General features: G+C 48.5%; 1 protein-coding gene across 3 annotated transcripts in view; it reads left to right on the forward strand.

Moving 5' to 3' along the window:
- The first annotated feature begins 2,971 nt into the window (after positions 1 to 2,971).
- The window catches only part of LOC147020451 (guanine nucleotide-binding protein G(I)/G(S)/G(O) subunit gamma-2-like), a 32,127-nt gene continuing 18,886 nt past the window's right edge, over positions 2,972 to 16,212 (forward strand). For 2 of the 3 annotated variants that reach the window (XM_085895773.1, XM_085895772.1), the window contains exon 1: positions 2,972 to 3,186. The gene's annotated coding sequence lies outside the window, so the exon portion shown is untranslated. The remainder of the gene's footprint in view (positions 3,187 to 16,212) is intronic. The other variant, XM_085895774.1, reaches the window with a different exon arrangement.

Here is a 16,212-nt window from a genome sequence, read left to right on the forward strand (position 1 = left end):
GATGCAGAGACTCGACAGTTGTGCTGAGTTGAGGCAGGAACTTACCAAAGTAGGTCAACATACCCAGGAATGCACGAAGTTCTGAAATGTTTTGTGGCATTTGTGCATTCGCAATTGCTTCAACTTTGGTCGGAGAGGGCAAAATGCCTTGACAGGAGATTTGATGACCCAGGTATTCAACTTCACATACCATAAAGGTACACTTATCACACCTTCGGCGTAACCCTGCTTGTGACAGCCGATTGAGGACTTTGTTTTGGTTCTCAAGGTGTTCATGTTGTGACTTGCCAGTCACTCGTATGTCATCCTGGAATACGACTGTGTTTGGTACAGTTTTTAATAATGTCTCCATCTTGCGTTGGAAGTTTGGTGCAGCAGAGCGTATGCCAAATGGGAATCTGTTGTACCTGTGGAGTCCTCGATGAGTGTTGATGCATGCACAGGGCTTGGAATCATCATCCACTTCCATTTGAGCATAGGCATTGGTCAAGTCAAGCTTAGTGAATGTCTGGCCACTCATGAGAGTGGTGAACAGGTCCTCTGCTTTGGGCAAAGGGTAGCTATCCAGCTTTGAATAGCGGTTGATCGTTGTTTTGTAGTCCCCACAAATGCGCACTGTTCCATCTGCTTTGAGTATTGGAACGATAGGTGTTGCCCAGTCGGAGTACTCGACTGGTGAGATGATGCCCTCATTCTGCAGGCGGTCAAGCTCACATTCGATCATTGATCTCATCATGTAGGGCACAGGTCTAGCCTTATGGAACAATGGCTGAACATCTGCAGAAACATGAATCCTCACTTTGGGTCCTGCAAAGGTGCCAACACCATCACTGAACAGGCCAGGGTACTTGTTGAGCACAGTATCGTATCCAGCCTCAGAGTTGGAGACTCTGTTTACGTCACTCCAATTAAGTCTGATTATTCGTAACCAATCTTGGCCTAAGATAGCTGGTCCTTCTCCACGCACTATCAGTAGTGGTAGGATATGAGTGCTGTTTCCATATCCTACAGTTACGTTAGCTGAGTCAACTACAGGAACCACGTCCTTGGTGTATGTTCTCAAGTCAGTCGATACAGGCCGAGTGCAGGAACCTTTCTCGGAAGATAGATGGAGGTGAACTTGCTCTCGCTCATTGATCTGGAAGCGCCGGTATCAACTTCCATCCTCACCAGGATCTTATCGATTGTTACATCAACTATAATTGGAGCATCAGAGCTCTTTGTTCCAACAGAGAAAACCTCATGAAGTTCCTCACTTGACTCTCGGCTGCAGTCTGTGCTCTGTGACCTATTGTCCGCTGTATCAGGGTTCACCTCAATGTGGTAAGCAGGAGACAGGTTCTTCGACTTGGATTCAGAAATGTCAGGAGGTGGAGGTGAATTTGGTGGCATCTCTTCGAGTTTATCTGAAAACTCACAATGTTCGGCGAGTCGGCGTAAATGAGCCACAAACTCAGATGCTGACTGATATGACCTTCTTGACGATGGTGGGTCTAAAATCTATATCTCGAGATGACCTTCCCCGGTTTAGGGTGATAATGTCTTTTCACCAGATTGACGAGCTCTTCATACGACTTGTCAGAAGGTTTGGCTGGGGCAAGATGATCTTTGATGAGACTGTACGTCGGGGCGCCGCATACGGTCAGTAATACAGCTCGTCGCCTTTCAGCGTCCTCATCGGTGTCCATTTTGTTTTCCACGAAGTATTGCTTCAGACGATCGGTATAGTCTTCCCAATCATCCCCCACTACGTATTCTCGCAATATGCCGACGCACGAAGGCATCCCATCCTCGTCGCCACTGTAATATACTCGATCGACAGGGACGAAGGTTCTGAAGTGGGAACAACAGGTTAAATTCGCACACGGGCACAACACGTCAGCAGCACAGCATCCGAACATGGGCGGGTCACGTGACTCTGCTTAACCACGCCCCGTGCGCCCACGTACGCATATATTATCATAAACTACTGACACATCTCATTCACGAAGAGAATGGGCTCGCGATCCTCCGGTTTTGGCGCAATCTTTTGTCAGAGGAGTTCATGAAGCTGTTTGGCAGGGTTTTGGGGGAGGGGGCTGTGAGGATAATGCGTTTTGTGTGTGAGGAAAAATATCCGGCAGATGGTTTGTCGAAAGGAATGTGGAATGAGAAAAAAAATATTTGGGATTTTTTTAACGATTTTTTTTTTTAATATTTTCATCTTGTAAAATGTGGTTTCAGTTCGATAGAAGAGTTGTCTGATTGTCGATGCCCTTTAATGGCCGCATTCGTTTGTCTTTGCTTGCCATTTTTGCCACACGGCCTCCGACGGTCTCACCGAGAGGAACCTGCTCGTGACGTCATTCTGAAGACGACGTGACGCCTTGTGTTCACGGTGGTCCTGATATAAGAATAAAACGTTTGATTTGGACAGACGTTCCTTCACGGTTTTCGGTTTAAGTATTTTATTTACGCGTTTCCTACATCGTTCGTCCCAGCTAACAAAAAAACATTTTCACAACATTTGAAAAGGGTTCGAGCCAAACTTTATGAAAGAAAAAAAAAATGCTTTTAAAAACCACGAATGCATTCTCAGGAAACATTGCATGCTTCAAGCTTTTTAAACATTTCCACGTTTATGATGTCAATACCAAAATATTTTCAATTTGCGGAGAAAGAGCGTCTCCCGCTGCATGAAACATTCCACTGTTTGCGTGAAGGTAACACCCTATAATAAGTTGTGACGTCATATTACATCTAGGCTCCGCCTCCTCGCCTCCGCTCCTTCGCTCCGCCTCCGCTCCTTCGCTCCGCCTCCTCGCCTTCGCTCCGCCTCCTCGCCTTCGCTCCGCCTCCTCGCCTTCGCTCCGCCTCCTCGCCTTCGCGCCTTCGCTCCGCCTCCTCGCCTTCGCTCCGCCTCCTCGCCTTCGCTCCGCCTCCTCGCCTTCGCTCCGCCTCCTCGCCTTCGCTCCGCCTCCTCGCCTTCGCTCCGCCTCCTCGCCTTCGCTCCGCCTCGTCCTCTCAGTCGACTCCCTGATTTCTCTCACCGTGTCGGTTCCCCGGTTCCCCCTCCCGCCTTCCCCACGCCCAGCTAGCATTTGGATGCACATGGCGCATGAATCCGCGAACTAGAACCACCGAGCGGATTCGTTACTCGTGACCCTGGGCTCCGCGACTAAAGGTCTAACTCGGTCCGGCCTCCAGGTTTGTCCATCCATCCATCCCTCGATCTTATCGTTAATCGCGTCCACCGTGTATTCGTATCCCATTCTCCATTATCTTACCTCCGTTGTAATTCCAATCGTCGTATTACCATTATCCATCTCAAAGCATCCCAAAAAAATATTATATAATATAATATATAATATAATACATATTCCTCACATATTTTCACTCCAGTCAGTCATTCGAGTCCTTTATCCGTTTTGTATATTAATCCATGATTCATCCTTGTTTTATTTTTGTTCGCTCGTCTTTCATCTCCATTCATTCGGTTCATCACCCGCTCTTCATGTTGCCAAACGTGAGTCATTCACTTCGAAATCCTGATCGTGTGAACATTCAACAATTTGGATTCAACACAACGTTCCATCCCGCGAATTAATACATGTCGTCCTCTTCCTCTCCCGATATCTCAGCATTCATCAGGTCCACACTTCTGAACCTCCCCGCGTCCTTCGGATATTCTTCTCGCTTTTCTCCTCTTCCTCCTCTTCCCTCCTCCCCTCCTCCTCTCCCTCCTCCCCCCTCCTCATTTATATCCTCATTCTCCACTTAAACCCCTTCTCAATTATTCATTAATGGCGTTGCACAGCGGGATTCTCCCACAGTGCCTGAAAAGCTGGCTCGGTCACCCACAGGCGCGACTCCCGCCCTCGATCACTTGTCTCCGCCTCCCAGCGCGAATCTCCGCCTCCCAGTGTGAATCTCCGCCTCCTAGTGCAAATCTCCGCCTCCTGGCATGAATCTCCGCCTCCCAGTGCGAATCTACGCCTCCGAGCATGAATCTCCGTCTCCCAGCACGAATCTCCACCTCCTAGCGTGAATCTCCGCCTCCCAGTGTGAATCTCCACCTCCTAGTGCAAATCTCCGCCTCCTGGCATGAATCTCCGCCTCCCAGTGCGAATCTACGCCTCCGAGCATGAATCTCCGTCTCCCAGCACGAATCTCAACCTCCTAGCGTGAATCTCCGCCTCCCAACGTGAATCTCCGCCTCCCAGCATGAATCTCCGCCTCCCAGCATGAATCTCCACCTCCTAGCGTGAATCTCCGCCTCCCAGCGCGAATCTCCACCTCCTAGCGCAAATCTCCGCCTCCTGGCATGAATCTCCCCCTCCCAGTGCGAATCTCCACCTCCTAGTGTGAATCTCCGTCTCCCAGCGTGAATCTCCGCCTCCCAGCGTGAATCTCTGCCTCCCAGCGCGAATCTCCGCCTCCTAGCGCGAATCTCTGCCTCCCAGTGTGAATCTCCACCTCCTAGTGCAAATCTCCGCCTCCTGGCATGAATCTCTGCCTCCCAGTGCGAATCTATGCCTCCGAGCATGAATCTCCGTCTCCCAGAACGAATCTCCACCTCCTAGCGTGAATCTCCGCCTCCCAACGTGAATCTCCGCCTCCCAGCATGAATCTCCGCCTCCCAGCATGAATCTCCGCCTCCCAGCATGAATCTCCACCTCCTAGCGTGAATCTCCGCCTCCCAGCGCGAATCTCCACCTCCTAGCGCAAATCTCCGCCTCCTGGCATGAATCTCCCCCTCCCAGTGCGAATCTCCACCTCCTAGTGTGAATCTCCGTCTCCCAGCGTGAATCTCCGCCTCCCAGCGTGAATCTCTGCCTCCCAGCGCGAATCTCCGCCTCCTCGCGCGAATCTCTGCCTCCCAGCGTGAATCTCCACCTCCTAGCGCGAATCTCCGCCTCCTAGCGTGAATCTCCGCCTCTCAGCGTGAATCTCCGCCTCTCAGCACGAATCTCCGCCTCTCAGCACGAATCTCCGCCTCCCAGCGCGAATATCTGCCTCCTAGCGCGAATCTCTGCCTCCCAGCGTGAATGTCCGCCTCCCAGCACGAATCTCCGCCTCCCAGCGTGAATCTCCGCCTCCCAGCGCGAATCTCTGCCTCCCAGCGTGAATCTCTGCCTCCCAGCGCGAGTCTCCACCTCCTAGCGCGAATCTCCGCCTCCCAGCACGAATCTCCGCCTCCCAGCACGAATCTCCGCCTCCCAGCGCGAATCTCTGCCTCCTAGCGCGAATCTCTGCCTCCCAGCGTGAATCTCTGCCTCCCAGCACGAATCTCCACCTCCCAGCGTGAATCTCCGCCTCCCAGCGCGAATCTCTGCCTCCCAGCGTGAATCTCCGCCTCCCAGCGCGAATCTCCACCTCCTTGCATGAATCTCCGCCTCCCAGCACGAATCTCCGCCTCCCAGCGCGATTCTCCGCCTCCCAGTGTGAATCTCCGCCTCCCAGCACCAATCTCCGCCTCCCAACGTGATTCTCAGCCTCCCAGCGCGATTCTCCGCCTCCCAGTGTGAATCTCCGCCTCCCAGCACCAATCTCCGCCTCCCAACGTGATTCTCAGCCTCCCAGCACGATTATCCGCCTCTCAAGCATCAAAAACCATTCTTCCAGAACATCCACTGGAATATTGTACATTTGAATCAATGAATGACTTGTTTGTTTCCCACAACAGTACAAACAAGTCCTAAGAGCTGCTATGACAGTGATGTATTGGTATGCACAGTATCCCAGGCATTGAACTGATCAAAATAAATTAGTGATGATTGTCTGTGTTTAAAAGTAGACCTCAAACGATGCTGTCTTTTGAACAAGAGAGCTTCAGAAAAGAACTCTTTCAAATTTATTATGTGTCTATATATATATATATATATATATATATATATATATATATATATATATATATATATATATATATATATATATATATATATATATATATATATATATATATATATCATATATCTGCATTCCTAAGGTAAGAGTTACTGTTGGACCAAACTGAACAATCTCCCTCCACAAGTTGATAACATTGTACTTTTCTTTACGGAGATTCCAACAGAATTTTATTCCTCTTATTTTGGTGTATCTTCATTCTTCAAGAGAAGATGGCCTTTCATTTATTGTCTTCAACTTACCATTGGGTCTCTCAACAATGTTACCTCCCTCAGCTTTATTCTGTTACCTTATAAGCAAAAATACAATTTGTTACTTCTGCCACTGAAGGTGAAGGAGGTTATGTTTTCACCCCTGTCTGTCTGTCTGTCTGTCTGTCTGTCTGTCTGTCTGTTGTGAGCAAGATATCTCAAAGAGTTATGGGCGGATTCGGACGAAACTTGGTGGACAGGTTGGGTGTGTGGCAAGGACAAATTGATTCGATTTTGGTGAAGATCTGAATCTGGATCCGGATTTGAGAATTTTATAAGTGATTCACCGTTGATAAATATGGCCAAAAATGATATGCAGCACAATAGCTCAAAAGGTTTTGTATGGCTTCCGCAGAAACTTTGTGGACCGGTTGGGTGTGTGAAAAGGACTAGTTGATTCAATTTCAGTGAAGATTCAAATCTGGTTCTGGATACGAAAAGAATTTCATTGATTCTTTATTTATTTATTTTTAAAGTGATTTTTAAGTGATTCTCAAGGAGATGGGGATGGTCCAGGCATCTACCTGGGGGGATGGCCAGACGGTGGCCCCTGGAGTACCGGTGGAAAGTGGATGCAGCGACAGGCTGCTTCGGCGCATCCTCCCATACCTGACCTGACCTTCACCATTGAGAGATGGGGCCAAAAACTATGTGTGGCATGATATCCCTAAGAGTTGTGGACAACATGTGACAAAATGAGGTGGAAGAGTTGTTTCGGTGACAACAACAAGCCGATTCCATTTTGGTTGAGGTCCGGATTCAGATCCGGCCTATCAGTGGGATACAAAATTTAAACTGTTGAGTCTGGCGGAGGTATGCGCCCTACCGAATGCCGTTCCGTTTCGCCAAATGTCACTCCATGAGTGATTTTTTTCATTTGTTTTTGTTTGCCACACAGAACTTTCATGTTTTTCTCCGTAACCGCTTGTCAGATTGAGACAAAATTTTCATCATCGATGCGAATACTCATGCACAATGTTTTCATGATAATGACATCATAGGTCACGTAGTATGGCAGCCATGTTGGAAAAACCTTGGACCTCTGTATCTCGGAAACCTCACCAAGGAAAAAAAATTAAACTTGGCACATGGCAAGTACTCCTCAAGTGGAATAAGTGTGATTTTTTTTAATGATGTCATAGGTGCCTTCCTTATGACATCATAATTGCATATGTTGAATGCTACATCCGATCAGTATGATAATTTTTGATGGTCATCTAAAGATAAAATGGTCCATCGAAAAAATTTTGATGATTTCATCGGTCACGTGATTTGGCAGCCATATTGTTTTTTTTTTTTTTTAAGCCTTCAAGAATCTTCTTCTCTGAAGTGGCTGAACAGACCGAGGTAAAAACTTTAAAAGTATGACTGCCCATACATTAGGAACAAAAAGTTTGCACACATGACATCATAGGTCACATGGTTTGGCAGCCATATTTGATTAACCCGAAAACCTACAAAAATCTTCTCCAGAATAGCTGGACAGAAGGAGGGCAAACTTCATACAAATGTTCCCAAAGCCATTGGTTTACAAGTTTTTTAAAGTAACAATTGATAGGTCACATGGTTTGATAGTCATATTGGATTGAAGAAAAATAATAAATAATGTTTTCTCTGGAACCGTTTAACCAATCCACGTGAAACTTAAAAATAATGATGTAGTAGTGATAGGGAATAAATGTTTCAAACTTCAACTTGATTGGCCACATGGTCTGGCAGCCATAATTATTTAATTTTTTGATATGGGTTATTTTTTATATCTTTGTGATTTAAAATATATATATATATATATTTTTTAATACAGCTCACTTGGTTGTGCCTGGATGGGTTTGAGGGTAGAGGAGGAGCAGCTGAAATGTGAATCCTATCCAGGTTCCTCCTGATTCCTTGTTTGGGTTCCTTCTGATTACTCCAATGCAGGACTGTACCTATTTGGTCTTTCATTTGATCTGAATTGAATTTATTTTAATCCAATTCTGAATTAAATTGAATAACAATAATAAAAAAACGTCATGGGTCAGGGTCAGGTGTCCGATCAAAGCGGGGTTGCATCAAAGCAGGATGTCTTGGTACCCGGTCATCACTGCCAGCAGTTTCTAAGTCACGTCAGGTCAGGTACGGGAGCATGCGCTGGAGCAGCACGTTTCTGCATCCAGTTTCCGCCGACACTCCAGGGGCCTCTGTCTGGCCATCCCCCCAGGCAGATGCCTGGCCCATCCCCATATCCTTGAGATGCTGATCAACCTGCTGCAACCACAAGGCACGTAGTCGGCCCATTGGCCTCCTCTACTCACGAGGCTTCCCTCGCTGAGAGAATCTGGTGAACAGGATCAGCATCAGGAAAACGAGCCACATGTCCATACAGCTGCGGCTGATGCTCACGGACTATGCAGGTACCAAATCTCATTTGAGTCTCTCTCAGCAACCACTCGTTCGACAAAAAGTCCAACCAACGATAGCCAAGGATTCTCTGAAGAGACCTGTTACCAAGGAATTTAGTCTCAGTGTCAGATCCCTGGTCAGAGTCCAAGTCTCACATGCATAGATCAAGACTGGAAGCACCAAGTACCTGAAGACTCAGACTTTCATCCTCCTGCACAGGTACCGGCAGTACCACACCCAATGATCCAGTGAATCCATCACCCCCCCAAGCTCAACCCAGACGTCTGTTGACCTCTAGCTCACAGCCAGCAGAGCCATGAATATCACTGCTAAGGTAAGCGAATCTCTCCGTGACCTCAACATCCCTGCCACAAACAGGTACAGAAAAGATAGTGGCATCCAAGATGTCATTGAAAGCCTGGATTCTAGTTTTTACCCAGGAAACCCGTAATCCCAGCCACTCTGACTCTTCATTCAGCACCTCGAGGTCCCCCAAAAGGATATCCAAAGACTCCGCAAAGATGATTGCATCATCTGCGAAATCAAGGAAAGAGATCTTGACATTCCCAAACGATGCACCGCAGCTTGATCTCTCTGACATCCTCCCCAGAATCCAGTCCATACAAACGCTAAAAAGTGTTGGGGCCAGTATACACCCCTGATGAACTCCAGCAACAACTGGAAATAAGTCGGAAATGGTGTCACCACATCTCACAGCACTCTCGGTGCCAGAGAAAAGTTCAGACATCAGATCGATCATTTTTTGTGGCACCACATGAAGACAAAGAATCCTCCAGAGGGTATCCCGATTCACTGAATCAAACGCTTTGCAGAAATCAACATAAGCTGCAAGCAGCCTCTGATGAAACTCTCATCTGCATTCGTTGAGGATGTGAAGAGCAAGGATATGGGCAATCGTTGACCACTTTGGTGTAAAGCCTGACTGCTCTGGACGCTGGTGCTCAAGCATATGGTGGCGAACCTTATCAAGAATTATCCGAGCAAAGACGTCCTGGCACTGAGAGCAGCGTCACCCCTCGGTAGTTGTTGCAGTCCTGGTGATCACCCTTCCCTTTCCAGAGAGGGACAACAAGACACATGTTCCAGTCAGTTGGGATGATGCCTGTGTTCCAGGCAGAGCACAGAACTGCATGCAACGGCACAAGTATAGTATTTCCACCAGCCTTGAGAAGTCCAGCATGGATGCCACAGATCCCTGGAGCTTTGCCCTGTTTCAACCGGTTCACCGCAGCCTGTGTTTCCACAAACGAATGTGGATCAAGGTTGATTGGAGGGTCAGCAATAGGGATTTTAACACCCCTGACATCTAACTCAACAGCTGGTGGATCAGCCTGGTACAGCCACTCAAAGTAACCGGCCCAGTGGGCTTTCAGTTCAGACTCCTCTGTCAAGAGCCTACCAACCTCTGCTCAAAACGCAGGATACCGAGGGCCGGGCTTGGAGGAATGCAATGTGTGAATTCCCCTGCAAGCAGCATGAGAATCACTTGAGCACAGGTGATGCTCTACCCCTCACAGATCCTTCGCACAAAGGCCTCCTTTTCCACCCTCAGCGCATGTGCAGTTTTATGCCTCAGCTCCCTGAACAGCTCAGCTCTGCCATTAAACCTGCCCCTGCAACTCTGGTCAATGGCATCCAGTGTCCCTTGAGAGACAAAATTCTTCTTCATCTTCGGTGAGTTCCAAGACATCCACGGCAACATCAAATATGGTGGTCTTGAAGGTACTCCACAACTCTTCAGGAATCCCAAAAGCACCCAGACCCCCTAACTCCCTATTCAGCCAGTTCCCAAACTCCTCAGCTACCCTCTGATCATTGAGCTTTCCAACAACCAGCCTCAGCTGGGATGGTACCATTCTCCCGGACTTGGGCTGCAACTTCAGTGTTGTGACCATAAGCCTGTGGTTGTTATTGAGGAACTGAATACTCATAACTCAGGTAGACCGTGCAGTTCTGGATCATCCTCCAGTGACCAGCAACGAGCACATGGTAAATCTCCTTTGCCACACCACCAACGTTGGAATACCAAGTCCAGCGATGAGCTTGTGGGCACAGAAAACATGAACCAGCCACCCTAAGTCCATGACTTCTTGCAAAGTCAAGGAACTTAGTGCTGTTCTGGTTCACAGTCCAGACCCATGGGGACCAACACACATCTCATTACCATCCCGATCAGTTCCAGTCAATGCATTGAAATCCCCCAACACTAGAAGAGTATCTCACCTGGGGCACTGATCAACCACAGACTCGAGCGTGGCATAGAATGCGTCCTTCATGGTGAGATCACTCGCTTCAGTCGGAGCATAAACAGAGACCAGGGAAATGACGCCCAAGGAGTGACAAATTCTTAGTCTCATAATACACTTGTTGACCGGTGTTACCTCAATTATCATTGGAGTCAGTTTATTGGACACAGCTATAGCAACTCCCTGGGCATGGTAACCATCAGAGTGACCAGACCAATAGTAGGTATAACCACCCACCATGATCTTGCCACTATCCAGTCTCTGAACCTCAGGAGTGCTGCAACACTGATGTTCAAACGCTTGAGCTCAGATGATAACAGAGACAGGTGATCATCCTCTCTTAGAGATAGGACATTCCAGGCAATCAATCAAAGGGACTGCCTCAGGTTAACCCAAGGGGACCACCTACTGCTGGATGACACCTCAACACCACTCTGCCACACACCACTGCAATCTGACCCTGGAGGTTTACCGTGTGGTTTTCCTCCTCTCATCAAGGAATTGGGGTCTTGAAGGCTTTTCCCCAATCCCATCATCCGGTGAGCTGCCCTGCGGAGGGCAGTAGCACAGTAGGTACTCCCACCGAGTGGGTTTTCAGATTTCCTTGCATTTGTTGGTTTTGTGGAATGAAGTGTTTAGCTGGAGTGCAAATCCTGCCACCAACCTCCAAAACAAAAAGTAACCCAACTGCAGGAGGACGTCCACAGACACAGTTGGGCACTATAAATGGATGGTCGCTGGCTCACAAGGAGCTTCTCTGCCCTTTGACAGGTTTTGTTTTTGATCCTGCTGGGTGTCCATATTTATACACCCTCCTCACCAGAAAACCTGGTGGGGGAGATAGTTTAGTCGCCGACAACCCGACCATGAAACGGGTTAGTACAGGTTTACATGGCACCTGTAGCAAGTCACAGATCTAAAATCTGGTCTGACCTGACAATACTGATCGTATTGATTTTAGTTGGTAGTTCTAATTATGTCTCCTATTAATTATGTAACACACCAGTACACAAACGCCACCCAAAATACACCACACAAAACAACACAAACACCACACAAAATTCTTGGCGAGGGTCTGCAATCTCTGATTGCTTTTTCTTGTTATTACTCTATTTGTTCGAGGTCTATCTGTTTTCCTGGTGGTTGGTCATAATTTTTTTTTCCTCATAATTCTATGAGGATTATGATTCCTCATCCTCATAATTTCCAGATTTCCCTCATCCTCATGAATGTTCTTGTTTGATCCATTCTTTGTAGAACATTTGACCCCCCCGCCACCCCACCCACCCCTTCCTGTTACATTGATCATTGACCATATATGTATATGTAAATAGATGACAAGTCTGTTGAGAGCAGCATATCTCAAAGAGTTATTGACGGATTCGGACGAAATTTGGTGGATATGTTGGGTTTGTGTCAAGGACCAAGTGATTCCATTTTGGGGAAGATCCAGATCTGATAATGTTTTTCAGTGATTCTTCACCATTGAGAGATTGGGCCAAAAATGATATATTGTTACGAATCTGGCAGGCATGAGCACTCAACATTCAGGTCCTCGTAGCTCAGTTATTTTGTGATGTAAATGAGAATAGATAGCTCCCTTTCCCCTATGTCTAATGGGAATTAAGTGTACGTGTGCTGCGAAGTTATTTTATATATAGGATTTTTACCCCAACAACAACAACAACACTCTGCTCGCGGCATTGTCCATGCTCTTCGCGCGCTCGCCGGCATGCGGGCGTGTGCGTGGGCGGAATTCCATGCCCCAGGCGGTGTGGATTTCGCACCAAATATGGTCACGAAGCGTTTCGCTCTGGCTTGGCCCCAAATATGGGCACGGAGCTCTTTGTTCTGGCTTTGCGCCAAATAGGGGTATGCGTCATTTTCTGCCCAATGGGCGACGCATGGACCAAAGCCCGGGACAGTCCTTTTCAAGAAAGCGGAGCCGCGACACGCCATCGACCCAATAGGAGTAGGTGACGGGGGAGCGGACCCCGCCCCAAAAACGACGGAAAAGGATTGATGATTGCGTCCTGTCTGCTCGAGCGCACTTCTGTCTGGTCTGCGGCTGACTGCATCCTACACATCCGAGGCGTCTCGTCTGGCGCATTACAACAAGCGGTCGACCATCTCATCATGGGAGATCACCTCGTCTCGCCTCCTCTGTGTTCGGCTGCCCTGGTCCGTTCATTGGCGTCTGGTGCTCCGGGAAGGTACGGTCGTCCAGCCGCGCGAATGCGGCCAGGTAGCCAGCCACGTTCTCTTCCCTCAGCTCGTCTTCCCTCCCGAGCTGAAGGGGCAATAAAGACCTCGAGGTCCATCTCTTTCTGGGGTATTTGTGTGTGCATGTTTGTGTCCGTGGGCCCTGTCTCTAAGAAGTATTGTTTAATGAATTGCTTGTACATTTGATTCCCTTCTTTATTCGGATAACTCTGCCCTTACGTGCTCCCCTCGTCCCCCGATTATTGTAAATAAATCTCCCTATTGTTGAATGTCCCAGCTCGTTCCCTGTCATTTCTTTAATTGGCTTAGCACGGTGCGTGTTGAGAAATAGCGAAGCAGTAAATTGTTCATTTGGACTGACAGGCCTTGGTGACCATCCGCTCGGGTAACACACGGTTCGAGCATGGTAACGGCTCGTCCCACTCGAGGTCTGTCGAGGGTGTGAATTCCCCAGTAGCTTTGCCACGTGGGTAATTAGGTATATTGAAGTTTGGCAATTAACCCTACCCCACACAGTCGAATTATTGGTGATTCATGGTCCTGTAAGGGACCCGTCCCCTCGGACTTATCCGAGGGTCACGACCTCAATTCCAGTGTGTTCGGTGGAGCCGACTCTACTGCTCCCTCGAGCTGTTGTGCTTGCCACCGATACCCGGCCCCACAACAATATATGGCACGATACCTCAAAAAGTTTTGGACGGTTTCGAGCGAAACTTGGTGGACAGGTTGGGTGTGTGACAAGAACCAATTGATTTGATTTCGGTGAAGATTAGGAACCGGATATGGAAACTACAATTTTTTTATTCCCTTAGTAATTCTTCACCATTGAGAGTTTGGACCAAAAACGATATATAGCATGGATGAAACTTAGTGGATGGGTTTGGTAGGTGACAAGAACAATCTGATTAGATTTTAATTAAAGTCCGGATGCAGATCCGGCCTATCAATGGGCTACAAAATATAAACTGTTCAGCTTGGCAGAGGTATGTGCTCTACCTAGTGCCGGTCTAGTTATTGCTGTAAACCTCAAGGCTCAAACTCTCTATTGCAGTCCACCAAATTTGTTTGTCACCATCACTCCCCAAATGACATGAATCTTTTTCCGTATCTCAGTAATGGATGGATGCGCTGAACATCAAACCACAGGTCAGGACAATCTCACAGGCCATTTCATGACCTGTGACACCATTTTCCACGTCCCAAGCGATCTCGCGAAGCTGGTTTGCAATGGTGTTTATAGCTCTTCCCTTTCCTTGATTGACTGACTCGCTTCCTCTGTGCACACAGGTAGTGTGTTGCTTCATATAGTATTGTTACAGCCGTAGGGTTCATCCAGTTTCCTGGTCTGAGTCCCAACAAACCGTGTCAAAGCGGTCGCGACGGCCGACTAATTATATCGTTCCGAGTCGGATCACAAGCCTGTTTATCATAATACCATACTCCAATGGAACTACCGAGCCAGTCGATGCGTCACGCTGATCAGTGCCATGGGTCCGTTACATTAATGGTGACTGAGTGAATCACCGAATGGCAACATGGTCTCGTCCTGGGTGCCAATCACCCGAACCCAATCTGCCATTTTACTGACATGTATATTTGCTAGCCATCAGAACCACTTGGATGCACCCAGAGACCAAGTGGTTTCAAAATATACTGGCACAAGGGGTGGGATACAAAAAGCAAGCAATACAGTGTAACAATAATTCAGAATCCAAATCTGTACAGCCCTCAATTCAACAAACAAACAGGAACCTTATGTAGTAAGGACAAGAACCTTAAAGCCTCTTGCATTTCTTGAGAGATAGACAAGAGATAGATGGCACAAGACAGGAAATACCGCAGGCTGCTCCTGGCATGACGCAGCGAGCTACAAGTGGTGACACAGCTTGTCAGGAACAGTATCGGGCCTTGTCCGCAGCTAGCATGAGTGGGGAGAGTGAGTGCGGCTTCTTCAGTGGGGGTGTGGCTGCCGGCAGTGCTGCAAAAGCCTATTCTGTGGGGGAACTCTGACATTGCACTCATGCAGGCTCCATGGCTCAGCTCCCTTCACGTGTCACACCGCACAGAGCCGGACATGCCTTTTATACTGTTACGAATTTTGCCCGCCCGGGGTGCGATCGGCCACGTAACTCGAATCGCGACGCGTCGCCCACCGGAACGGACAATTCAGTCGTGACCCTCCTGGAACTACCACCAGGAGCCAGTCACGGGTGGGGGTTTAACCTCACCACAACCCAGTCCGCATTCTACCCGCGCGAAATAGGGTGAATCGCCGAATGTCGATATACCTAAGTACCCGCGCGGGTAGTGTACCGAGGAGTTGTACCACGCAGTAGGTCAACTTCAGACACAAACCGCTTAAGCAGCTCGTTCCGTGCTAAAGAGATAACCGAGCGGAGTTATCGCCGACCTCGACAGTTCAGTTTTACTTATCGGGTGTTTCAACCCACTACCAATCCCTTACGTGATGCAAGATGGAAATTTCAACCAGCGGAAAGGACGCAACGAAACGGGAAACAGTTGGACAAGCACTTTTAATTTGCACGCAGACAAGCACGTATTTTACAATCATACAAAAATGCACGTACACAGTCAAAGCAAGAACAATACGCAGAGTTAAAACCGAATAAAGCAATTTACAAGCATTTATACGGGTTTACTTAATAGATTGGCGCCACACACACATTTACACCAAAAGCAAAGAAAATACAAGCCACCCTCACAGGCAAGGAGGCAGACAGATCCATGGACCAAATGAACGTGGGACCTGGGTGATCGGCCAGGTCCACGAGACCGAAGGGGTCTTACCTGCGCCCTCCTGGCGCGATGGCGGGCGAGCCGCAATGTCCGCGTAACGCGCCTGACTCCGTGCCCCTGGTATGGTCGGTGAGCTCCTTTGGCGTGCGTTGCGCAGGCACGTGTTGGTCGGCACCACGGTTGGGTTGGGGAACGGACGAGGTTACCGGCGCTATCTCAGCGCGGATGGGGGGGGGGTGGGGGAATTGTTGATGCTCGGGGTCGGGAGAGGGGAATAGCGGACGCGCCGTCCCGCTAGCGGGGTCTCAGGACCGCACCGACTCCGGCGAACTCTCGTCCCTAAGTCCTCTTCTGCATCCCTGCTCCACTCCGCGACTCGTCCCTCGAACTCCACTCCGAGTTCCGTCCCCTTCGCCGTCCGATCCTCGCAAACACACGACTCAGAC

Source organism: Eptatretus burgeri, chromosome 9 (genome assembly GCF_056783735.1).
Source record: "Eptatretus burgeri isolate ZD-2024b chromosome 9, Ebu_testis_v1, whole genome shotgun sequence".
Classification (NCBI taxonomy): domain Eukaryota; kingdom Metazoa; phylum Chordata; class Myxini; order Myxiniformes; family Myxinidae; genus Eptatretus; species Eptatretus burgeri.